This window comes from Protopterus annectens, chromosome 4.part0, assembly GCF_019279795.1.
Source record: "Protopterus annectens isolate FY-2018-M chromosome 4.part0, PAN1.0, whole genome shotgun sequence".
NCBI lineage: Eukaryota > Metazoa > Chordata > Ceratodontiformes > Protopteridae > Protopterus > Protopterus annectens.
Window position 1 is genome coordinate 932619816 of NC_056733.1, and position 27891 is coordinate 932647706.

General features: G+C 43.5%; 1 protein-coding gene across 1 annotated transcript in view; it reads left to right on the top strand.

Annotated features, from left to right (window-relative positions):
• KNTC1 (kinetochore associated 1) overlaps positions 1-27891 on the top strand; it is a 3090908-nt gene that overhangs the window by 2654361 nt on the left and 408656 nt on the right. The gene's annotated exons all lie outside the window — the stretch shown is intronic.

Here is a 27891-nt window from a genome sequence, read left to right on the forward strand (position 1 = left end):
CCCCTTGCCACCTCCAACACGACACAACCTGCCATAGAAAGTTCCTGCATCCTTTTGTGTAAACATTGCATAAATATAAGACAACTTGAAATACGTTCATCAGTAGCACTCATCCATCTTAGAATGAAGTTATTTTTCACTTCCACCACAACTAGGTTTCCAGAGTGTTATTCCTCTACTTTCTGGAATTATAGCTGTGTCACAGTATTCTGCTACAGTTGCTGACAGGGCTAATCCACTACACTGTGGTTTGTCTTGGGACCCAAAGGTCCCAAATTAATTTAGGCCATCTCTTGTCCATTTGAGGTAGAATTCCTCTGCCTATAGTTTAAGGAGATCAGACATTATTATCCATTTAGTGTGACTTCCAATTTTCTTGACAAAATCAGGAGCAATTTTAATGACCAAGTAACATGTGGGCTACTCTTTGTGAATCTGTAAAATACCTGGTTCCTTGAAGTCTCTGGACACTAGACAAGTTTTGGGCACAATGCCTGCAGATATTTTAGAGTACATACTCAGCATATGGAAACCCTTTTGTCCAACATTGTTAACTTTACATATTTTGTCTCATTTGCTTGGTTCTTTTCTTTTGCTTCATGAAAAAGGCACATCTTCGACTTCAAGTTTATCTGTATCCACATCTGGATTGCCTTGTCTATCACCCGCTGGTTCAGTTCCGAAACCTGCAGCTCCAGTAAATTATTTATTTATTTATTTATTTATTTTACATTTGTTGACCGGGCTAGTCTAGCTGGATATATTTCCATTTTCAGTAGAGGCCCGGGGAGAAAAGCTCCACACAAAATACAAAGAAAATTATCCAAAACGAGCAAATCAATACAAACAAAAAATAGCAACACAAATGCAGAGACCGTTAAGAAAGTTCCAAAACAAAAATTATTTACAAATAGGAACTATCAACATTTCCTATAAATGATCTAATATAGGGGAACTGAACAGAGAGCAAGGTGAGTTAGGGAGTAAAAAGAAGTTAATCTTTGTAAAAGAGGCGAGAAAAAAGATAACATATATAAGAGAGGAGAAATAGGATAGAAGTTAGAAAAACCTACGTTCCCAGTAGTTTTCTCTCATCCAACTTTCAGCATTAGCAGTTTATATCAAATTTGCTATTTACCATTTGCAGCACATGCAAAGATTTATGTTTTATGAGAGATGCTGCTTTTTCTAGCTAAGTATTTGTCAAACACCCAGACTTGTATGTTTAGTTAGTGTAGGGCAGTGGTTCTCAGAAGTTATACAGCGGAATGCTTAGCAATGTAGAATTGTTAGAGTGATACCCTTATTGTGAAATAGGTCATAAATAAAATAAAAATATTTTGTTAGCCATTCATACTAACATCCAAACTGCATTGTCACTACATTACTGCATCAAGAAAGGCATTTAAGCAAGTTGTATTAAAGATCATAAGCAAAGAACTTACAGTAAAAAAAAAATATATATATATATATATATATATATATATATATATCTGCAAGCAAATAACATCTTCACTGCTGTGATCACTTTTTCATAATAAAATGATTTTTTTGCAGTGTTGTTGCTGAAAATTAATTAAAATAAAAGCCCACAAATGCGTTGAACTGAAGTACAAACCCTGCCATTGCTTTCTGTTGCTAGGAACAAATGCATTAGATTGATGATGTCTTTCTGGGGCTTATGAAAGCCAGATATTCTTTTTCAAAAATTGGAGGCTGCATATTGGCAGAAAACTGTTTTACATTTGATTAGCAAACTGTTAATTAATGGTTTGGCAGTTAACTAATTGCTTACAGTTGTTTAGCAACTAAACAGTTAAGTAATTAAGGCTTACATCACAACATCCTGTTTTGATGTACTTATTGACCCAGGATACTGGCAAATATTAGTCAGTTCCTTTTGTTCACTGGATATTTTAAAATTAATTTTCAGTGATGACTCCCATGAAGATGTGATCATCTTACATTTTTAATGATGCTTCATTGCATATGATCTTTAAAGTTTTGTTCATTTCTCACAGTGAATTTTTTCTGTGTTTTTGTTTGCCCCAATGCCTGCTGATCATTAAGAGTCCCCAGATGGACTCGGATCCATTCATTTCTTTGGACGGGGGAGTCCTCAGAACAACAGAGGCAACAGGTGTCATGAGACGCTGTCATTCAGGCTCTTTGTGTCTTCACCAGCATCTTGGTTATAAGAGGATTTTAAGTGGTCTTACCCCACCCTCTGGGTAGAGTAGATGAGCTACCTGCTTAGGACTCTGTCCTTGCAAGTACATGCCGTCATGTACTCACTTTTGAGGTCTGCCCACAGACAGTAGATTGGTGGGCCAAGCCTAATCAATGCCACTCCTCTGTGGGATTGTGACGCTGCTTCCTCATAACCCCCCCACACACACACACACACACACACACACACACACACACACCTGAGGCAGTCTGAATCAGAACTGGAAGAATGAGGAGTGAATTGAGGACAGGTCTGAAAGCAAGTGAGAAAGCTTACATTTTTTTATTCCTTAATCAAGTTCTATGAATTCCACTTATTCAGTCTGAATCACAATATTTTTTAAGTTATTTTTGTGTGTTTGTGTGTGTGTGTGTGTGTGTGTGTGCTCACACGTGTGAGCAAAAGTAGGGGGTTGCAGTGTATGCATATGATTCGGCGGTCATGCAACTATTCTCCATTTGCATGGGTGCCGTGAAGTTAGCCACATCTGTTTTTAGGAGCCCAAAGTTAGCTTTTGAGAAGTTTTTCATGGTGGTTACTTTTGTGCGGGGGGTGGGGGTGGGGGGGTTGGTGGATCTAACCAGGAAGGAGTTGACTATTGGTGTAGAGCAACGGTCGCCCATGTTAGTAATGACCAGGTCAAGGAAGTTGCTATCTCTAGTGGGGGTAAGAACGAGCTGGTTCAGGGCATTGAAATTAATGCATTCCAGGAAACATTTCGCCAAGTGTATTGGTACATGAGTAGTTTTCCCAGTTAATGGAGGGGTAGTTGAAGTCACCCAGTATGAGTGTTAGGTTGGACGCTAATATTCTCCAGGGTGCTTAGGAACGTGGAGTGCAAGTCTTGGGACATGGTTGGGGACCTATAACAGGCTCCTACCTGAATCGCTGTCTTAACCACTGTTAGCTGCATCTGAAGTATCTCTGATGCGTTATATTGGGCTACCAGTCTGGAGGTGTGCACATCCTTTATGAATATGAAAATACCACCGCCTTTGGAGCTTCAGACCAAGTTTTGGGGCCAAAAGGTGTGGAATGAGTTATAGGCTGGTAGTGCAGGGGTGCTTTCTGCTGCCTTGAACCAGGTCTCTGTTACAGCACAAATGTCGATGTTCTCCATTTTAAGGAGTGCTTCGGTCAAGTGAATTTTGAGAATTTGACTTCTAGCGTTGAGCAGCATAACCCTCAGATTGCATTTTTTTGTAGCTGTTACGGTAGTAATTTGGTCTTTGGAACACCGCCTAAAAAAGGCACTATAGGGGTGGCAAGAGCCTTGGCCAGTATCTGGAAGCCCAGGGGTGACAGATGCAGGCCATCTCTGGCAAAGCATCGAGGTCTGTCAATCATGTCATCCCAGGCAGACAGATAATGGATCTCCTTAGAATGACAACAGAAACTTAGCCAGTTTTTGAAGTCAGTAATTTTCTGCTTGTACTGTGGTATCATTCTGGGTGATGGTAGGATGCTGCTCAGGGCTAGGGTCATAACCCGCCTGGGCTACATAATGTGAGAGCTCCTCCATGTCTCTTTTCATGTAGTCCATGGATGTATGTCTCAGGTCATTCACACCCACATGCACAATGACAGAGTCATATTTGTACCTGTTGTTGAGGGACCTGATTGCATGTGTTATGTGGCGGACCCCGGCACATAACAGGCAGCTGACTGTTATTTTCTCCTTATTCAACCTAGTGAGTGGGACATCAGTGTGCCTCACTATCGAGTCACCAGTGAGTAGTGTGTTGGGCATGTTGTTTTGCCTTAGTGGCTTTAGTTGCGTGGCACACTGTTTAGGAGAGTTATGTGTCTCATGATTAGTGTTGTGTTGTGGTGGTCGAGTGCATTTCTGTGTTGGAGGTCTCTGCTGTTTGGGTAGATTTTTATTGTGAGCCTCTGTGAAGGTGGGTGTGTGGTTTGCGTTTTTATGTGAAGGCAGTGCTGGTGTGTGTTCTGGAAGGCTGTGTGTTCCATGTGGTATGCTGCAAGTGTTGACCTTCTCCTCTTGACCAGCTATTCTGGTCCTGGCTGGAGAGGGCGTGGTTTCTAGTTTGGATATACAAGTGCATCTCTTGCAAGTCTGAGTGTTGGGAGGTAAGAGGAGAGGGTTGTCTGTGTACTTGAGGCCATTGCTACATTGTCTCAGGATGCCCATGTTCACCAGTTTAATAGGAGAAAGCACAGGGAACTGACCTTTAGACATGCCTGGAGGGGTGGGCATTAATAAGTACTGGAATTGTTTCCTTGTAGACCGTTTAGTGGTGGTAGCACTTTTGTGTGCTATAATATTTGCGACAAGAAGTCTGGTAAAGTGCTAGACTAATAAGCTAGTAAAAGTGCAGGAGAAGAGAGAACTAGCAGATCTAAGGGAAAAATTGAAGAGCAGACTTTGGCATCTCTCAGACGCTTACAAAAAAATCCTGGCTATAGCAAATCTGTATCTGAACTAAACTAGTTACAGGAAAGGCAGGAAACAAGAGCAAACGCAGGCTTTTAAACCAGAAAGTTGAAAGAGATGGAAAAAACTGCCCAAACAGTAAATAAACTAGAAATTCTGGGCCAGAAACAACTCCTCTTGTGGTAGATAGGCTACCCAGTGCTTACCACTCCCACTGATAAGCTAGAAGGCTTCCCTCCGACAGTTTTCATTCATTTGATCACAGTTGGAATATGAGATGTCCATAGTCAATGAAGTAGCAGAAGCAAGAAAAAGAAACTCTCCTGTGACTGCCAAAGGTGGTTTCAAAAACAAAGCAAAAGTGTGTAGAAACTGAAACACACCACCACAGGCTACAAAAAAGTATCCTCTTCAGAATAAAATAAAAACTTTAATTATTGAGACTTAAAATGAGACATAACAAGATAAAACAAAGCCCTTGTTGATTTTGTCTATAAGCTCTTTCGGCTAAAAGTCTTCCTCAGATCATACAGGATCAGGTTCCTCAGGGCTAAGATAGATGAATGAAACACCAGTCATGTGGCTAAGTCCAAGCTAATACCTTTTTTTCAAACCAGCGATTTCACAGCCAGTCCGAGACCTTGGGAGAAACACACCTCCAGGTTGCCAAGTAAAGACATCTTTGAAAAAAACGCGCATACCAGGCTAAGGCAGCCTTGTCAGCACTAGTCAGTATTGGTGTTACTTCAGTTCATTCTTCACCAGAAATACTTAGGGCTTATATGAATATAACATCAATCCTCTTTTCAATAAAACTGAACAAAAGAACTAATAGTTCTAATCCCATTGCTGAGACAGTCATTAATTAATTTCTTTTGGTTCAAACTGTTAAAAAATAAAGGACATAAATCCATACGTTCATAGGTTGGTACTAGGCTATCAGCCTAGCCATGACAATTCCCTGGCTATTTCTTCCCACATTATTTACTTTCCTGGACCCCTGTCTAGCAGGGCGACTGACGTGATCCCTGGGGTGAATTTCCTTTCTCCCATCTAATCGTCAAGGTTCCTCTTGAAGAGGTCCAAAGAGGCACTCTGCTTGACATGTATGGGCAATCTATTCCAGAGTCTGGGAAGTCTCTGGGTCAGGAACCTATCCCTCCAGCATGTTTTGTTTATTGTGATGACAAGGTTTAGATCCCTGGAGCGTGTAGCTCTGAGGGATTGGGATTTCTTTAAGTGTAGCATGTCCAACAGCTGTGGGTTTGACATGGCCTTGTATGTTAAGCAGAGATTGCCTCTGAGTAGACGATATGCGACAGAGTATAGCTGGAGTTTTTTAAGGCGGTCAGCGTGGCGCATCTGCTTTAGGCCTGTGATTCTTTTAGTGAGGTATTTCTGAGGCCTTTCCAGTTGTTGCAGATGTCTTGAGAGGTACATACCAAATGGGGTGTTGTATTCTATAATGGGTCTAATGAGGGATGAGTACAGTGGGACAATGACCTCCTTTTTCTGGATGAAAAGCCCTTCATGATGAGGTGTGCCACATAGAAGGATTTCCTGACTGTTGTGGCGATGTGGTTATCGAAGGTGAGACCACTGTCCACCTGTGTCCCTAAGTCTCTTATCACACTTTCTGTGTTTAGTGTACTGCCACCTATATGATAATTCATGGATACATGTTTTTTCCCAAAGGGGATAACAATACATTTCCTGGCATTGAGCTTGAGCCCATGGCTCTGGCACCAAGCATCTGTTTCTGTAAGGCCCTTTTGTAGAGTATCCACATAATTTGGGGATTCAATAATGGTTCCCAGTTTGCAGTCATCTGCAAACTTTGTTAGCCAGAGTCCCTTAGTGTTGACCTGTACTTCAGAGAAGTAGATGCCAAACAAGAGCGGCTCCAGGACTGAACCCTGAGGTACTCCACTTGTCACTTGTCTGGAGCTGGATTTGGAGTCGGCTACTTTTACAGTGTGGGTTCTATCAGTAAGCCATTTAGCAACCCATTGGGTGACATAGGGATTAATGCCCAACTTAGTAAGTTTATCTATGATTCCAGAGTGGGGGATGGTGTCAAAGGTCTTGGCAAGGTCTAGATAGGCTGTGTGGACCACCTTACCCTTGTCCATGGCTCTGGAGACTGACTCAAAGAAGTCAAGTCAGGTTCAGGAGACAAGATCGGCCCTTCACAAACCCAAACTGGGTGGGGTCCAGTGTTTGAAGGTTGCCAGTGTCTTTGGTTATAAGTTCCATGATAATACGTTCCATGCCCTTGCAGTTCAGGCTTGTCAGACTGATGGGACTGTAGTTCCCAGGATCCAAGGTGGATCCCCCCTTGTGGAGAAGGATAACTGTAGCTGTGCGCCACTCAGTGAGCACGAAGCCTGAGGTGAGGCTATGATTAAACATGACACTTAGGTGAGGTGCCAGTTCATGTTGTAGTTTATGTAGTACACAGCCCGGGATGTCATCTGGTCCCATGGATGCTGTATTCTTGGCTTTAGAGAGTGCGTTTTGTACCTGTGTGGCCGTTATTACTGGAATTTGGCAATCTTCCAGTATTGAGATGGGCCATTTAGGGGGTGAGAGGGAGGTGAAGTTGGCACTGAATCGATCTGCCAGGATATTGGCAATATCCTTCGGATCAGTATATTTAATGCCATTCTGTTTTAGCTCAGAGCAGATGTTCATCGTGCATACAGCTGCAGTCATAACAGATGGGTTCTCCTGCCGTCAGGCGGGTCCTCGGTCGGCCGAATTCCAAAGTCTAGGTCCGGCGTCAGTTGTCGTCGCTTCTTCCCTGACGTCAGTGCGACAGGGGTATAAAGGAACCAGCCAACGCCATTTTCTTCAGTCTTTCTTGCCCTGAAGCAGAAGCAGTTCGCAAGTGCCGGTCGACCAGCTCCTGAAATTACGAAATTTGGAAACCGAAGTCTTCTTAAAAGCTAAGTACCCCGTTGGGGAAACTTTTCTTGCCTCAGACCGATGTCAGACAAAGTTAATAATTGTATTTCTTGTGGGAAGCAAATACCGCATAAGGATTTCCATTCCCTGTATACCTTGTTTAGGCCCAGACCACGACGTCTCGGTCTGTCGCTTTTGTGCTACATTCAACAAACGCACTATTAAGCGTCGGGCGGAGTTCGCCTAGCATTTTTTTGGGAAAGCATTTAACTATACTATGTCGTCAGATACTCCGACTCTGTTTTTTTCTAAAAACCGCAAAGACAAGGACCGACACACGAGGTCCGCGGCCTCTACCGACACCACGCCAAAGCCGAATACACGTGGTCCGGTTCTCAGTGAGGCGCCTACGCAGCCCCTGATTACCGACGACACTTCTTTGACGGTGTCTCCTGTGCTCGAGGTTGCAGGCTCCTCGGCCCACACCCTGACTACAGATACCGAAGCCACCCTTGGCATTGAAACTCAGAATGTGGACAGGTCTACCTCCACTCAAGGTGTCTTCAGACCTTCCTCTTCTTTCTCCATCAAGGCTTTCACAAAGTCTAAAGCAACCATGCACTCTAAGAGACCAGCTACACAGGGCCCATCTCCAGGCCCCATGCCTAAGAAACAGATGCTTAAAATGGCTGAGGATTTAATTACTCTAATCAGAGGTTCTCAGTCCCCACCGGACAAAAGGCCCAGAGTGGAGGAAGATTCCCCCTCCTCTGATCAGGGCTCCATTATTTCAGAGCACTCTGATGATGAGGAACATTCTTACTCCCCTTTTGAAGACTCTGATGCGGAGGAGTCCATCCCTTCTGTATCCCCCCCCTGAGGATTACTCATTTGGGGAAACTTTGCATACCTTAAGGGAACACTTCCACTGGGAAGGCCAGGATTATTCAGATTCCAGGAAAAGGCTCAGGGAATTTCTCTTGTTACCTCAGCATAGGCCTCTGGCTATACCTCCTGTCTTGGACATCCTAGATGATGTTTACTCGGAGGCCTGCCTTAACCCGGACTCTCTACCTCCAGCTCCAGTTAAGCCTGACAGGTACTACAGGGTTCCTGACTCACACCAATTTCTTTACAAAAGCCATACGGCTGACCCAGAAACCATCTCACAGGGCCCCAAGGGAGTTAAGGCGTCCATTGCCAAAAATCCATTGCCTTCCGAGAGAGATTCCAGATCCTTAGAAAGGTGGGGAAAAAAGGTATATACCTCGGCTACCTTATCCATGAGGGCCTTAAACTGTCAGTTTCATATGCTAAAATACCAACAGGTTTTATTATCACAATTGAAGAGTAAAATGTCACAACCTGAACAACCAGACCTGAAGGAGTTGCAGGATTTGATGCATAGTGCAGAACAAGTGGGTAAGCATACCTTACAATGTGGTTTTGATGCTCTAGAGGCCTCATGTAGAGCTGCTGTTGCAGGATCAGTCATACGTAGGCACGCCTGGCTCAAGGAGCAAGCCCTGCCTGATCATGTCAAAGCTAAATTACTAGATGCCCCTCTTCAAAAGGATGTACTATTTGGTGCTAATGCTGAGGAGGTATTAAGGAAAATGGAGGAAAAGGCTAAATCAATGCAAACTGTGAAAGAATTTCTACAGGTTCAACCCCCACGTTTTAGTAGAAATTGGCCTTCCAAAAACTGGTCCTTTCCTGCCACAGACAGACCCCAAAGAGGCAGATACAGGCGCCCGAGGGGCAGAGGACAACCCCAAGGATCGTATAGAGGCAGACAATGGCAAGCTCCTACACAGAGGTGTTGAGGACAACTCGCAATCTTTCAGAAAGCAAACCCAATGACTTTCCCCTTTGCATGCCAACCAGGTTTCAAATGGCAGCCCCCTTAGGAGGAAAGCTGGCATTATTCTCAAAAAATTGGCATGTTGTCACAAAGGACAAATGGATCCTGGACATTATAAACAGAGGCTACAAATTCCATTTTCACACCCTTCCAAAAATGAGAGGCATGCCAAACCTGCCACACAATCAAAGGGCAGAGGCACAAAAGCAAATTACAGATCTCATAAACATGAAAACTATTCAAGAGGTACCTACGCACGAACAAGGTCAAGGTTTTTATTCCAGGCTATTTCTGGTGCCAAGGAAGGGAAAAGATTGGAGACCTATTTTGGATCTATCCATCCTAAACACATTTCTACTCGTACCAAAATTCAAGATGCTCACTCTACAGCAACTTCTTCCCATGCTGGGCAAGGAGTCTTGGCTGGTAACATTGGACCTCAAGGAGGCATACCTGCATGTCCCAATCAGACAAAATTGCAGAAGGTACCTCAGATTTCTTGCAGGTTCAACCCATTATCAATTCTCTGCATTGCCCTTTGGCTTATCTACTGCGCCCAGAGTATTCACAAAATGCCTGGCATCAGTAATTGCCTACTGCAGACTTCAATGGATACAAATATACCCCTATTTGGACGACTGCCTGATCCAAGCGGACAGCAAGCACATTCTTCTGAAACATCTGGCTTATGTAATAATGTTATTGAAATCTCTGGGATACACAGTCAACAAAAAGAAATCAAGGCTAATACCCTCTCGGAAGATAAATTTTCCTGGGTGCCAATTTGGACACAAACACCCAGATGGCCTACCTCACGCCAGAGAAGCAGGGGCAACTAATACAATACTTCATAACACTAACAAATTGCACCAGGCTGACTGCAAGGAAAATCCTGCAGGCTCTGGGATTCATGGCATCTTGCATCTTACTAATCCCATGTGCAAAGCTGCATATGAGGAAACTACAATGGTACCTGAAAAACATATGGTCTCAACACAGCCACAGTTTGGAAACAATAATACCACTAATTCCATGTCTGCAAAAGGAATTTCTGTGGTGGGCTCAAGCATATCAAACAAACACAGGTCTTCCATTCAGCAAGCCTCAAGCAAATCAAGTCATCACAACAACGCCGGACTACGCCTGGGGTGCACATGACAGATCGGTGCATTCAGGGCAAATGGTCCCAAAAAGAAAAGCACCTTCACATCAATCAAAAGAAATGCTAGCAGGAATAAATGCTATTATAGCTTTCAAGGACCTTCTACAACCAGGTCAATTATTGGTAAGAACGGACAACACCACAGTTATGTGGTACATAAACAAACAGGGAGGAACACATTCTTACCCCCTATGCAGACTGGCCATGTCACTTTGGAACATGGCCATGGACTTACAAATGGAACTACAAGCACAGTACTTGCCAGGCAAGGAAAACACGCTGGCAGACAACCTAAGCAGGAATATGACAGATCCACACGAATGGAAATTGCATCCAAAAGTTTATACAGAAATAATCCAAGAATGGGGAAGGCCAGACATAGATCTCTTTGCGTCCCAGAGGAATCATCAATTGACAAAATTCTGCTCAAGGATCTTCCATCCAAAGGCCTGGAGAGTGGACGCTCTTTCTTTCAGTTGGACATCAATGACACTTTATGCCTTCCCTCCTCTTCCTCTGCTGCCCAAAGTCCTATTAAAGACCAAAGCAGACAGACCAAAGATGATTCTCATTGCTCCGGACTGGCCAAGGCAACACTGGTACCCACTCCTGAGGAGCCTGGCGCATTCCCCACCATAGACCCTGCCTCTAATGCCTCCTCTTCTGACTCAGCACCGTTTCAAAACTCTTCACAGCCAGCTAAAAACACTCAATCTAGCCGCATGGAAGATTCCTTAGCATCACAACAGGCCCTACTCTCCAAGGAGGTGCAGGATGTCATTTTGGTGGCCAGAAGACCATCAACTAGAAAAGCTTACTCCGCAAAATGGAAACGTTTTTGTGTCTGGAATGAGAAAAAGGGCCAGGATCCTGGAAAACTGAATTTACCTCAAATACTTCAATATTTGGCTGAACTGCTAAGCAGTGGACTTTCTTTCTCCTCCATCAAAATACATGCCTCAGCCATTTCTGCAGAATACAACACTGATCCACCTTTTTTCTCTCACCCTCTCTTAAGACAGTTCCTCAGAGGTGCTAAGAATTTAAGGCCTCCAAGGAAACAACCAATACCTGCTTGGGATCTTAATTTCATTCTGGAAAAATTGACCTTACCTCCCTTTGAGCCAGCTGCCTCATCAGATTTGCAATATTTGTCCTGGAAAACAGCTTTCCTTCTGGCTATCACCTCAGCTCGTAGAGTTTCAGAACTACAGGCTCTCATGGCTGTCCAGCCTTTTATCATCTTCCATCAGGACAGAGTTTCCTTACGAACCAACCCGTCCTTTATGCCTAAAGTGGTATACAGGGTAGCTTTAAATCAGGCCATACATTTACCTACTTTTTATCCTAATCCTCAAAACAAAGGGGAGAGATTACTACATTCCTTGGACATCCACTGACAGCTGCGTTATTATTTGGACAGAACAAAGCCTTTCAGAAAATCAGAGCAGCTCTTTATGGCCTATGCGGTAGGAGCTCAAGGGAAGCCAATTTCCAAACAGACAATCTCAAAATGGATAGCCCACCGCATACGCTTTTGCTACTCCTTTCATGGCAAAACTGTTCCTACAGGCATTAGAACTCATTCCACCGGGGCCACAGCCACCTCTACAGCCTTCCTCAGAGGAGTTCCTACCAAGGATATTTTGGAAGCAGCCACTTGGAGTTCTGTGCATACCTTCTCCAAGCACTACAACCTACCATTATACTCCAAATCTAGAGCAGGCTTTGCCACTGCAGTCTTGCAGGGCATTTTGGCTCCTCCTAGTTCCAACTAGTGCCAACCACCCCTTCTTAGCTTTGTGATTCTACCCATCTGTTATGACTGCAGCTGTATGCACGATGAACATAGTACAGTTTTGTACCTACCATAAATGTAGATGTTCGAGTGCTAATACAGCTGCAGTCCATGTTTCCCTCCCTCCTTCCCCTCTTGAGACAGGCCTATAGGCTAACACATCCTCATACAACCTGATTGGGGTTTTCATTTATGATGTATTTGCTTGCAACAACTGTATTTTGATTATATAGCACTGCATTATCACACAAATTTATTATTGCCTTCCTTCTGGGGCAAGAAAAACTGAAGAAAATGGCGTCGGCTGGTTCCTTTATACCCCTGTCGCACTGACGTCAGGGAAGAAGCGACGACAACCGACGCCGGACCTAGACTTTGGAATTCGGCCGACCGAGGACACGCCTGACGGCAGGAGAACCCATCTGTTATGACTGCAGCTGTATTAGCACTCGAACATCTACATTTATGGTAGGTACAAAACTGTGCTATCTGAGCATTGCCATTTAGATTCTTGACATAGTTATAGAATGCTTTGTGGTTGTCTTTGGAATCTTTGGCAATTTTATTTTCGTAACTAGCTTTGGAGGATTTTATGAGGCATCTCAGTTTCTTACTGAGGCTAGTATGGGAGTTTTTTGCATCCTGGGATTTTCCTCTTTTCTGCAAAAGTTTCTTTCTTTTGTTGTAAAGTTTGTTTATGGCAGGGGACCACCAGATTGGCTTCCTTTTTTTGGATGAGAGCATTTTGGTTCTATTTGGGATGGCACAATTCATGCATGAGTGGATGTGCTTGTACAGTGCCTTATTGTAGGATTCAGCAGTTGAAATTTCAGTTCCCGTCTGCATGGATGTCATGAAGTTTGTCACTTCTGACTTGAGTAGCATGAAGTTGGCTTTGGAGAAGTTTTTTATGGTGGTTTCATATTGGAAATTGACTTCTTGTGCTAGTAAGAATAAACTCCATGAAGTCATTCTTTACAACCAAGGTAAAACAGCTTTTGTACCATTAGCTCATGTTGCTATTTCATTGTTCATTATCCCATCATTAATAGCAACGGCACAAGTAGGTGTCATCAGTTCCTCTTGGTGAGAGCTTCCCAAAGGACATAATTATTTAGAATCCATTACATAGAGACAAATCTGCAGTCATTAGTTGATAATTTCAACATAAACTTTCTATGCCATAAACCATATTTCAACCACTAAAGGGTTAAGGTGAATTTCACATTCCTTTGCTGGTAAACCAACTACAGGGTCCTTAGTGGACTTGTCAACATATGGATATGCACCTTGCCTTTAAAATTGGTTTAAGTTGTATAACTGCATTCAGGCCCTGAGAATAATCTGCTCTGAGGTTGATAATCCAGTTCACCTCGCATATTTAAGTCCTGTTGTTTATATCTCCACCTCTAGGACCTTCAAAGACACTATCAGTGGCTTTAAACATGAAAGAGTGTAGGGGATACTGAATGACATGATTTGCCAAAGAGTTTTTGTGATTCTTGTGTTGGATATCTCTCAGGTGGCGCAACACTCTGTCCTTGAATTGTTGGTTGGTTTTGCCTATATAATAGGTAGAGCACTTTAAACAAGTAGCTAAGTAAACAATATGTTTACTATTGCAGGTAGCACTGCATGAAAAACGATATTCCACTCCTATAATGAGATGTTTAAATACATTGCTGGTGTCTTTCGCAGGGCAGGCTTTACATCTGCTACATTTAAAGGTTCCTTTCTTGCTGATAGAACTTTTTCTAGAGAAACCATCTTTCGTACATAGTAACCTTTTCAAGTTCTTTTTGTTTTTAAAATTAAATCTTGGCCCTTCACTATTTCTTTCAATTCTTCATCTTGTGTCAACACTGGCCAAAACTTCTTTATAATGTTGCATATATGCGTCGAATCATTACTGTATGCGAGCATGAGACCAACAGTTTGCTGTCCTTTGGAAGAAAAAGATGCCTAGGCCAGACATAAATGAATGAAGAAGATGCTTAAGCATTACAAGTAAACAAACGAGTGCACATTTCTCTCTTCCTCCCTTACGCAAACATTTAGAAGTCCATATTTTTAATTGTTGTGTCAAAGGATTAATAAATGTTTGTGGTATATTTTACACATATGCAGCGGTGACAGATCGGATGTTGCTGCTGGGAGAAATATTGAGAACCTCAGTTATGCAGATGATACCACTCTATTTGCTGAAAGTGGAGAGTTAAAACACACCGATGATTAAGTCATGGAAAGGTGTTCATAAATGATTTACAGACATGTGTAGTGCTGATAGTGGTAGAGGCCCTGTACCATAATCCTGTACAGTTTAAAAGCTGTAGAATTCCTGCATACTGTTCTGGGCATGTGGAAGAGACTAAGTGCAGAACTGGTACACAGATAAGGGGCAGCAGTAATGCTCACCATTCACGATCCTGTGACTTGCAGAAACTGACAGCTTGCAAAACAAACAACGTTCACGATGATCCAACAGCACTGACTGTGCGCTCAGTCTAACGGAAATCAATAAATAGATTGGCGTAAAGGGCTGTAAGGTACAGCTACTGAAACTTGGAACATACCTTCCCTCAGGGGCAGTTATTTCCATCCTTTGCTTAATGATATATAGACCAATTACTGATAGAGTTTGTTGTAACAAGTATAGGTGTAATTAAGCACTGTACAGAGTTCTACTGAACATACCTCAGGGATGGTTTTAACACATGAATTTCTACCTGTTCATTAACTTTTCAGTTATCTTGTTTTCTGTCATCTAAACCATATTGTGCTGTCTTTCTCAAAGTCAAAGTAAACTTTCTTGTCATTCAAAAATCACACAAGTGCAAAATCTGAATGAAATTCTGTGTCTCCGGACTCAATGTGCAGACAACATAGACAATTTTCGCAGACATTTACATATATAACACCTAGCTATTACATCACAGACATGCAGGTAGACAGACACTTAATTAGAAACACATTTTAACACTTTTCATGGTGAACACGTACTAGCATGAGACTTTAGTATTGCACAGATAGTTGGTTAAGACATCATTTTAACACTTTTCATGGTGAACACGTACTAGCATGCAACTTCAGTATTGCACAGATAGTTGGGTAAGACATCATTTTAACACTTTGCATGGTGAACACGTACTAGCATGAGACTTTAGTATTGCACAGATAGTTGGTTAAGACATCATTTTAACACTTTGCATGGTAGCATGTGACTTTAGTATTGCACAGATAGTTGGGTAAGACATCATTTTAACACTTTGCATGGTGAACACGTACTAGCATGAGACTTTAGTATTGCACAGATAGTTGGGTAAGACATTGCCTTGATCCTTGCACACAAAGAGGCATTTGAGTATTGCAATTTGAACATTAGAAATGTGGGTGTGTCTAACACCTAGATTTCAGTACAGGTTTTAGGGAGGCTTTTTCATTTAAGCCTTTCCCCTTATATGCCCCAAGTCGAATAATCCATGTCCCTTCTTTACTCTCAGTACAGTTCCTAATGTCACCTTCTCTTATACTAGGAAAGGTTCGGTCAATAGCTAGATAACTTGAAAGCTAGGCTTTTTGCAAGAGGATATCACCCTGGAGAGGTTGACAACATATTGAATGAGATACCAGACCAGCGTAGAGACAGGGCCCAACCGTATTTCTCTGATGAAGGTGAGACCGTAGATAGTAGCAAGGCCATTGAGCTTGTTAGTAAGGTAAGGGTACCCTTGTATTATGCCACTGATATTAATTCCATCATGGACATAGGAAGAATTGGGACATATTTGCTACAGATCCAGTTATTAGGGGAATCACAGGAGAGACACCCACATTTCTATTTAAAAATAAAATGAATGTTAAATACATTTACCCTTGAAACCTGTAATTATCTCTGTCTCAAATAATAGAAAGAAACTCTAGCTGAGATAAAGTAACTGTATACACATTGTAAAACTCTTTACTTATTTCTTAAGAGTTTGCAAGTTAACTCTTTATGTTCCAACTTCTGCTATGAAAACATACATTTGCTTAGGCATATAGTCCATATATAGTTCTCTTCTCCAGCAGGTTGCACTGCGGTTACATTTTTGAAGCTCAGCACATAACATACAGATGTTATGTGGTCCAATCTCGCCTACATTCTTACTCACTGGTTCGGCTCCGACTCTGCCAACTTATTTTTCTAGCACGAAGTCTCTAATTGGCTAGGCTAACCTGGTATCCCATGTTGCACTGCTCCATAACCCCAGATCCCGTTTGCCGCTCGTGTAGCTAGGATGTTGTCTCGTTTGGTTGTGGCTAAGTAGCTTTAAAACTTCTTTTTTCTCTCTGAAAATTGTGTTTTTTCCTCACAAAAGCTATTTTAATAGCTGATTGCTCTTGTTATTGACTTATTTTTTGTGGTGTGAGTGATTTGTTTTGTGGTATCCCTCTGTTCCTACGGGCTAGGCCCATTTAAGTTAGAGGACCTAGTCCTCCCTCCGTTGTGTAGTTTGTCTGTTCCTGTGAAAGGACAGCATTTTGTCCCTTGCTTCTGTGTGTGTCTCGTTAATTGTGTCAGAATCGTTTGACTTAGAGATTCTGTCATCTGTTTTTAGCGGTAGTTTCCCGCCTTAACCTTTGTTGGCCTAAGGTCCTGTTTCTGTGGTGTTGTGTACTGTGGTTTTGCTGATATGTCAAAGGATCAAAAGGAACACAAACCTTCCAGGTTTAAGAAGTGTTCTAAATGCAGCTACAAGATGTCCATAACAGATGGACATGCTGTTTGTGTATACTGCCTGGGGGCTATACATTTACAAGAGTCCTGTAGCTTTTGTCACGCATTCAGCCCAAGGGTGCTACAGGAAAGAAAAAATAAACTTATACTGAAGGGTCTTCTAAAGCCTTCCTTTGAGGAGTCCTTGGACTCTTCCTCTGGTTCACAGACGAAAGCCAAGGCTTCTAAGGCTAAGAAGAGATCTCCGGCTCCATCTGTTTCATCGGAGCCTCCGGAGAAGACTGCCAAATTGGATTCTACTTCCTCGGCTCCCTTGTCCTCGGGGCCGCAGGAGGTAGCTGTGATTCTTGAATCAGCCTCGGCTGCAATCCTGTTAGAGCCCATTTGGAGCCGGTCTCCTAGTGTCAGACAAGGATCTCCAGATAGGAGATCAGTCACCTTCTCTCTCCTCCAAATCCTCCAGACTCTCTGATTTGGATGTGGATAGGGTGGTCCAGAGGCTCCTGCAGTCGCCGGTTTTGGCAAAATTATTTTCAGCTCCGACCCAGTCGTCTCCGGAGCCAGTCCCGATGAGTGCACCCATGTTTCCTCCTCCGAGCACCTCCTTGTCTTTAGAGCTGGAGTGTTCTGCTCCGGGTGATGTTCTGCCGGCTCCGATACCTCTTAAGGCTTTATCGGTGCCGACGTCGGCTCCTACCATGTCGGCTCTGTCCTCTGGTTTCGGAACCTGGGTTTCCTCTGTCGGGCCCGAGGGGGATACTTCGGGACTTTTGTCGGTTCCGAGCCTCCCTCTCGGTGCTTCGGCTCGGGGAACTTCGACTCTGGTCTTGGCCTCGGAGATTGGTCGATCCTCGGATTCGGGGGGACCCGCCTTCGAGGCCATGAGGAGCGCACTGGCCAGATCCTCAGTGACATCACCCGGATCGGTCATTCCATCCCCTTCCACTCCGGCGAGAGCCTCTGATGTCCCCCTATCAGTTGACTGTGGAGCCCTAAGGTCTGGGGATACCCCCATGAGCAGTCCCCAACTTTCTGAGGGCCCCTCAGAGTCTGTGCCTGAGGAGCCCCCAAGAAAGAAGTTGTGCAAGAGGAAGCACATAGACTCCCAGGATGAGTCTCTCACCTCTGATACCGACCTCGAAGAGTCAGTGGGGTCCCCCAAGTCGTCCTCCGATGACGTCTCTTTCTCCGACATCCTGGAGATTTTGAGGCAGAGAGACGGCTGGTCGTCCAAACCCCCCTCTGAGGAGGAGTCGGTATTCCTCAAGGCCTTTGGGGCTCAACCCTCTGCCTCCTGAGTGTCTCCACCCTTCAATGAGCTCCTAGATTTGATCTGTTGAAGGACGTGGGAGACTCCTGACTCGGTGGAACCTGTACCAAGACGCCCTAATAAATTTCTTTCAGCTCCCCCTTTGAAAGAGTTCCTCTCCAAAGGGGTTTCTGTGGATGCCATGGTGGTGGCGGCGGCCACTCAGCGGGAAGTAGCCGAGTCTTCTTCCTCCATCCATTCTCCTAACAAGGAGTCCAGGAGTATGGATCGGTACGGGAAGTGTACCCTCTCTTCAACGACCTTCACACTTCGGTCTCTGAACTATCTTTGTCATTTTACTCGGCTCCAGAGAGATCTCCTTAAAGAGTTAGGAGATACTCTAACGGGTAACGTACCTGAGGCATTAACACAGACAGTTAATGCCCAGTTGTCTACTCTTGGCTCAATTGTCAACTTGTCCATGAGGCTCATATCTTATGCAGCCGAGGGGGCAAGCAGGGCAGCTAGCTCAGGTGTAGCCCTTAGGAGGCAAGCCTGGATGCGCCTGTGTCATTTCGCGGAGGCCTTCAAGTCTTCCTTCACGGACGCCCCCTTTGATGGGTCCTCACTCTTTGGGGCCAAGGTGAAAGACACCCTCACCAGATGCGAGCAAGAGGGAAAGACCCTGTCTGCCGTAGGGGTCCGTTTTTCCCTCCCATCTAGGCCTTACCCCAAGGCTCAGAGGGAGGAAAAATGTGGTTTAAAAAGTCACAGAAGTCTTTCCCTGCCGGTCAAGGTGAGTCCCCCTCCAGAGGCAGAGAAGGGGGTGGCTATTCTGGGAGACGCTGCCCTAGGGGCAGAGGAGGCCCTCGCATTTCGGGAGACCGTGATTCCTTTTGCGGGCCTTCCTATCATTGTCCCTGATGTATTGCCCGACTGTGCTATACTGGGGGCCGCATTTCGTTGTACCCAGAAGCCTGGGCAAGTATCACTCAGGATCGATGGGTGCTTCTTATAGTTACCGGAGGTTATTCCATCCCCTTATTGTCAGACCCTCCTCCACACAAGAGAATCCCAGACGTTCCACCCAGTCAAAGGGATCACGCAACACTAGAAATTTCAAAGTTGCTGGAAAAAGGAGTCATCCAACCTGTCCCCTCAGACCAGATCGGATTAGGGACTTACTCAAGACTCTTTTTGGTGCCGAAAGAAACAGGGGACCTGAGACCCATCTTGGATCTCAGGCGACTGAATCGCTACGTTCTAAAGTCCAAGTTCCGAATGGTCACCCTTCAGTCTATTTTTCTATTACTGGGAAAAGAAGTATGGATGTACTCCATCGACCTCAAGGATGCTTACTACCATATCAAAATGGACAGGGCATCCAGGAGTCACTTACGCTTCCGGCTGGGAGCCAGTCATTTCCAGTTTCGTGCCCTGCCCTTTGGCCTCACCACAGCCCCCAGGGTGTTCACCAAGTGTTTGGCAGTGGTGACAGCTCACCTGAGACGTCAAGGATTCCAAGTGTTTCCATACCTGGATGACTGGCTCCTCACCACCCCCACCAGGCATCTTCTCATTCAGGCCAGGGAAAAGACCATTGCCCTTTGTCATCAACTAGGAATTACCTTGAACTGGGGAAAGTCTGCCTTGCTGCCCTCACAGCGTGTCACATTTATAGGCGCAGAGCTAGAACACCGTTCATATGCAGGCGTTCCTGCCTCAAGAAAAGATAGAGGTGTTGCAAGGTCAGGTTCCCGCGTTGCTACCCCTCAAGAAGGTTCACGCCAGATGGGTCCTACAGCTCCTGGGATCCATGGCAGCCACCATTATGTTAGTGCCCCTAGCCAGATTACACATGAGGCTTCTGCAGTGGCTCCTCTCTGCCCAATGGGCCTTTAAGAAACTTCCCCTGTCCCATTTGATCCTACTCACCGATCGGTGCAAACAGGACCTCTGTTGGTGGCTGCGTTCCACCAACTTGAACAAAGGGAATCCATTTATTCCTGTGACTCCGGTTGCCACGGTGACCACGGACGCCTCACAGATAGGGTGGGGGGGGCATTATCTTGGCAGGACGATCCAAGGCACCTGGCAGGATCACGAGGTACATCTGCACATCAATGTTCTAGAGATGAGAGCGGTGTTACTGGCGTTGCAAGCACTGCAGAGCTCTCTTCCCCTAGGAACGATTGCGATTCGCTCGGACAACATGTCTGTAGTGTGGTACCCGAACAAGCAAGGGGGAACCAGATCTTACCCCCTGTGCAGAGAGGCCATGCGAGTGTGGCAGTGGGCAGTGTCTTCCCGATGGTCCCTAGTGGCAACGCACATTCCGGGGAAGGCCAGTGTGATAGCAGACAGGCTAAGCAGATCTATTCTGATTGCCTTACGAGTGGTCCCTGAACCGCCGAGTTACGGAACAGATTTTCAACAGGTGGGGTCAGCCTTTCTGCGACCTTTTTGCCAATCCTCGCAATACCAACTGCAGCAACTACTTCACTCTGATCCCCCGACAGGGGGAGTCACCCAGGGACGCTCTAGTCCACGATTGGCCTCCCAGTCTGCTCTATGCTTTCCCTCCGTTTCCTCTGCTACCAAGAGTGATTCAGAAAGCCATTTCCTCAGGAAGCAAGATGATTCTGATTGCCTCACACTGGCCTCGCCAAGTCTGGTTCTCCTTTCTTCATCAGTATGCAGTGGACAGTCCTTGGACTCTGGACCCAGCACCAGACCTACTGACACACATGTCGGGACAGTCCCATCCTCCCATGGATCCTCAGGTTGACAGCCTGGCTACTCCACTTCCATCTTTAGTCAGACTTCATCGTTTTTCACCTGAGGTAGTACACATTTTATCTTCTTCTCATAAATCTTCTACCAGGAAGATTTACTCCAGCAAGTGGAAAAGATTTTTGATTTGGGCTCAGGCCCAGGGACTGGATCCTTTCACAGCCCCCATCCCTGCTGTCTTAGATTTTTTATCCACACTTTTTCAGCAGGGTTCTGCTCCTGCTACCATTAAGGTTCAGCTGGCCGCTATTTCTAATTTTCATACCTCTTACGAACCTTCTCTCATGGCTCATAAGCTATGTAAGGCCTTTTTGAGGGGCACCTTGTTGCTTCGGTCTCCTGTCAGAACCCATCATGCCATGGGATTTAAATTTTGTTTTACAGGCCCTGACTTCATCACCTTTCGAACCAGCTGCCACCTGTGAATTAAAATTTCTGTCTTGGAAGACTGCATTCTTAATAGCGATCACATCAGCCAGACGGGTGTCGGAGATTCAAGCATTGTCCATCAAATTCCCGTATTTAATCTTTCATAAGGACAGGGTTTCCTTGAGACCTAATCCGTCCTTCCTTCCAAAGGTAACCTCTGCCGTTAACCTCAATCAGTCCATTGAGCTGCCAGTTTTCTTTCCTCAATTTTCCAACAAGGCGGAGTTTGTTTAATCAGTTGGACGTACACAGGCAGCTTCGTATTTACTTACACAGGACAAAACAACTTCGTAAGTCTGACCAGCTCTTTGTGTCCTTTTCAGAAAATAGAACAGGTTCCCCTGTTTCTAAGATTACAATTTCCAGATGGATTTCTGACTGCATATCCTACATCTACTCGTCAGCAGGCAGAGAGTTACTGTTCCCCGTCAAGGCTCACTCCACTAGGGCTGTTTCCGCTTCAGTAGCTTATCATTCCAGGCTATCCTTGTATGAAATTTGTGCTGCGGCCACGTGGGCTTCTCCCCACACCTTCATTACTCATTACAAATTAGACGTGGCTTCTAGGGGCCGGACTTCCTGTGGTTCCACTGTTCTCAGGAGCATCTTCCATTGAGCCTCCCAGGATAGAGGTGCTGGGGACGCTGTCCCGTGAGTAAGAATGTAGGCAAGACTGGACCACATAACATCTACAAGTTATGTACTCACCATAACGCTTGATGTATGTGGTCCATCTCGCCTCACATTCTTACGTTCCCTCCCATCTGTCCCCCCTCCTGGAGGATTTGGAGGTGACATTTGTCTTCAGTACCCTTCGGTATTGGTTATTTTTTCTTTGCTGCCCTAGTTAGTGTCCTACTCTTCTGAACTGTGGTTGTGCATGAGGTGTGACTATGAGTTGCTGCAAACTAGATCTGGGGTTATGGAGCGGTGCAACATGGGATACCAGGTTAGCCCAGCCAATTAGAGACTTTGTGCTAAAAATATAAGTTGGCCGAGTCGGAGCCGATGTTCGGCTCCGAACCCCTAAGTAAGAATGTGAGGCGAGATGGACCACATACATCGAATGTTATGGTGAGTACATAACTTCTAGTTCTCTTACATTTGTAAGGCAAGCCTGTGGATCATATTAATATTTAAAAATGACACAGTATTATTTACAAAATTCTAACTGGACTAGCTGGGCTAGCAGCCTTCACACTGGATATGACTGATGGTGCAGAGACTGGAGGAAATGGCCATCAGGCATGGAACTTGAGTGGTAATTAGGAGGTCACCTATACCTAGAAGAGAGGGGCAGGTGTGTATATCCAAACAGCATATGCCACTGTAATGGACTTTGTTGGAGGACCTAGCAGAAGGAAGGGTACTTGAGGAAGTAGCTAGTTGACAATCACATGCTCGATGCTTAGAAGGTAGAGTCAAGATTTTGAATCCCGCATGTCGACATTCAGGATGTCGAATATCAGCATTACTGAATACCCAAACTTGCTCCCCTTCCAGACCCATGTTAGCATTTGTTCCTGGGTCTGGAACGGTAGGGTGTTTCAGCATTTGGTGTCATTTTCATGCATGCTGGTATTTGGCATGCCAACTTTCAATGAAAAGTTGCAATGATTCGTAGACTTGACCTTCAGAGCTTCGAATTTTTAATAATAAACCGAATATCCACTTGCATGAGTGAGCACATCCTCATGCCTGCTGTATCTTGGAGTGTTTGCTGGCTGCGGTGAGTGCCTACAAGAGAGACACAAGGAGAAATCAGAAACTCTGAGCATCCCAGAATGATAGCCAACCACCGCTTAGCCATCACCCCCACCCAGCAGGTAGCTGTAGCCAGCCAGGATGAGGAAATTAATATGTTAGCAGGATCTAGAGGGTTGGGCAGAGAAGGATCAGCAATCACCCCTCCCAAAAAAGTTTTTTTTAATGAAATGACTATACCTTGATAAAATGAAATCAATACACATTGTTGTAAGTTGGTTTTGCAAGACATGCAGCTTATTCTATGTCTGTTAAATACTGTCTTTTAAAAACTGTGTATGTCAGACTACCAATACATGGTTTGTTGGTGTCCCACAGCCACTAATTGATAAATGTTTCATTTGTACCAAACTCACTTTTTCTCTTGGATGTAAGTTCAGCAAATGCACATTCATCAGAAGCAGCTTTTACCAGCAGCCATATTATCCAAACTGTATTAAATTCTTGTGTGTGTGTGTGGGGGGGCTTTGGGGTTGGTGTAACATTGGATTAAGGGACTCCATTACTGTATCCACTTGGACGAGTTTCCATTTCAACAAATTGGCTTACAATGCTGATGTGTACAGACAACTAATGACTGTTCTGCTTCCTTTACTCTCCAGGCAAAAAAATAAATTGCAAGGGATGTGTGGATACACTGAGTTTGGAAATATGTAGTTTATGTCTGCTTTATTATACTTTTTTTCTCATCTTGCTTCTTCCTCCTTTCTGATTTACCTTCATGGCTTTTGTAACCTTTGTCATGTAAATGCATACAGTCTGCTTTTATTCATTATTCATTTCTATTTGTTTTCATGTTAAATATTTTTTTCTTATCATTTGACAATTATTTAAAGCACTCTCTCTGCATGCTTCTTGGTCTTCGGCTACTAGCAGGCAGATATAGCTGGTTAAGAAATATTTTTTTATTTTGTTTGTATTTGTTTTTCTGGGTAGAGCATTGATCTCCATAGACCTTTTTCAGACTATGAGGAATACACACTGATTTTAGTGTACATGTCAAGTGTTTCTGCTTCTATGTAGTAGCATGATTGACGTTAACTCACAAGCAGTATTTAAAAGGTAGGTGTCTAAATGCATGCTGTAATTCAATCAAAAGGTGCTTCAATAAAGTATTAGTTTAAGGGTGTGCACAGTTATGCAACTAGCTTATTGTATGTTTTTTTTATTTTTTTTATATTTTTCCCCTGTCAGATTTGTTTGTTTTTCAATTGAATTGTACAGGTTGCAGATCACATTAAAGCAGGGAAAAGTTTTGAAATGATTTATTGTGGGCTCATTTTTTTATATCACAAAAACCTGGCATTTTAACAGGGGTGTGTGTACACTTTTTATATTCACTGTGTGTGTGTGTGTGTGTGCGCCCGGGGAGAAACGCTCCAGATATATATATATATATATATATATATATATATATATATATATATCATTATATATATAATTATGATTATCATTATATATATCAAATCTATATATATATATATATATATATATATATATATATATATATATATATATATATATATATATATATATATATATATATATACAGTGCAGTGAAAAAGTATTTGCGCCCTAGCATTTTAACAGGGGTGTGTGTACACTTTTTATATTCACTGTGTGTGTGTGTGTGTGTGTGTGTGTGTGTGTATGTGTGTGTGTATATATATATATATATATATATATATATATATATATATATATATATATATATATACAGTGCAGTGAAAAAGTATTTGCTCCCTTCCTGATTTCTTATTTTTTTGCATATTTGTCACTTAAATGTTTCAGATCATCAAACAAATTTAAATATTAGGCAAATATTAGACAACGATAACCCAAGTAAACACAAAATGCAGTTTTTAAGTGATGATTTTATTTATTTTATCACAGTTACTTCATGAATTAACAAGGGGGACAATTACTTTTTCACATAGGGCCATGTAGGTTTGGATATTTTTTTTCCCTTAATAAATAAAATCATCACTTAAAAATTGCATTTTGTTTACTTGGGTTATCTTTGTCTAATATTTACATGTTTGATCTGAAACATTTAAGCGTGACAAACATAAAAAAATAAGAAATCAGGAAGAGGGCAAATACTTTTTCATTTCACTGTGTGTATGTGTGTGTGTGTGTGTGTGTGTGTGTGTGTGTATATATGTATATATATATATATATATATATATATATATAATTGTATTAAATCGTCTTTTCAGCCATGTGCTTAAATTATCTTGACATTTCAGTTTTTACTGTTTTACAGATCATGCTCATTAAGCAGGAATAGAATGCTGCATAAATTTTATTTTATTTGACATTTGTTGACCGGGGTAGTCCAGCTGGGTAGATGCCCCTTTTCAGTGGAGACCTGAGTAAAAAAGCTCCGATAGGTACATAATATAGTGTAGAGTATACAGTAAAATAGTAAAAACAAATAGCTTCATTCAATACAAATAACATACTTTTACCGTAGGCATAAGCAGTATTATAAAACACATGGTCAAGGTACAAGTTCATTGCTGATATAAGACAATCTATAGATACGGATCAATAATACCTTGGTATGTAGTAGTTGGCATGACAAGCATCAGACCCACATGACTAGCTATGTCCTGGATCATCTATCCCAACTTGGGGGGAGAGGGTGACTTGACTCAGATAGAACCCACAGTGTGAAAGTAGCGGACTCCAAGTCAGACTGCTGACCAGTCACGAGTGGAGTCCCACAGGAATCGGTTCTGGGTCCTCTCCTGTTTGGCACCTACTTCTCAAAAGTCCAGGCCAACATAGTGGGACTCTGGCTGACCAAGTTTGCAGACAACTGCAAGCTGGGAGCCATTATTAACTCCCCAAGTGATGTAGACATCCTACAGAAAGGTCTCACTGAGACCAATGACTGGTGTCGAAACCATGGCCTTAAGCTTAATGCCAGAAAATGCATCATCATCCCCTTTGGGAAAAACTCAGTTCCCACTAATTACCACATCGTTGCGAGCCCACTGAACACTGAGAGTCATTCTGTGTGGCACATCTCATTACTAAGGGTTTTGCATCCAGGAAGAAAGAGATCATCATCTCTCTCTACTCTTCCCTCATTAGGCCAGCCATCGAGTATAATGTCTCATTTGGCATGTACCTCACTAAACATGTGCAACAGCTGGAAAGGCCACAAAAGTACCTCATGAAAAGGGATCCTAGGCCTTAAACACATGTCCTACACAGACAGACTCAAAATACTCCAGCTATTCTCTGTCTCATATCGCCTACTTAAAGAGATCTCTGGTTGACTTACAAAGCCATTGCTGACACAGCTCTGTTAGAAATCTACATATAAAGATATCTCAATCCCGCCGCACCACACGCTCCAGAAACCTCAACCTCATTACCACAATCCACAGAACATGCTAGAGGGACAGGTTCATAACCCAGAGACTGCCCATGCTCTGGAATAGACTTCCCATACATGTCAAGCAGAGCACCTCACTGGCCCTCTCTAAGAGAAATCTTGATGAGTGGATGGGAAATAGAAAGTTCACCCCGGGGATCACTCCACTGGCTCTACTTGATAGAGGCACTGGGAGCCAACATTGGACGGCACGATGCCTGGGCACGTCTATGGGCAAGGCTTGTAAGGGCTCCATGGCCATTAGCCTAGTACACACCTATGAACCTATATGCCTGATTCAGACAGTAAGACTTCTGCTGTTTCACTTCTGAGTTCTTCCTTTCCATTAGATACAGCTATGCTGCAGCTGATTCCTCTTCTAGGGCAGCTACATCTGCTTCTGTCATAAGGAGATAATCTTGGTTGCACCTTCAAGCCTTACCTGAGGACATTAAAGCCTAACGTTTAGATTCTCCATTAGACAACCAGGATCTTTTTAGCACTGCTGCCGAATTTATTAATAAGGGCAAGATTATACAAGGCCTGAAGCAAAGTTTTTGTTCCGCTGTACCCAAGTTCCAGAGAAACAGTCAGTCAAAGTCTTCTTCTGTCTGTTGACAGCATAGACAGACAGCTTGGAGCAAGAGGGTTACTAAGTGGATTTTCCCAGACAACCCCACTCAGAGTTCTAGACACCAAAAACCTTCTTTTCCTGACCATTCTGCCTCTAGCTGACATCTATACTCTCCTTCCTCTGCCCCTCAAACTAATCTTTTTTCTTTCTTGTTTGGCAACAGATGACCACCAACAGCTGAGGTCTCGTCATCATTCAGCATGGTTATTTTATGGCTTGGAATTCTCTTCCTCCATTTTTTTGTCTTTCTCAGCCTCCTCCTTGTCACCTTCCTTATTTTGCTTTGGTTCTGTGGGATGTGGTGGAACAGGGAGCCATACAACTTGTTCCCTTGTCTCAGCAGGGACCAGGTTTTTATTCCAGAATGTTTCTGGTTCCCAGGAAGGAAGGTTGTGGAGGCACATTCTAGACTTAGCCTTTCTCACCATTTTTCTCAAGGTTACTTCCTTCTGGATGTCATCTCTTTAGACACATTTTTCCTTCTTTTGTTTCCTCAAGCTTTTCTGGTATCTCTGGATTTGAAAGGCATTTTCCTCCATATTCCTGTTCACATTGTCTTTA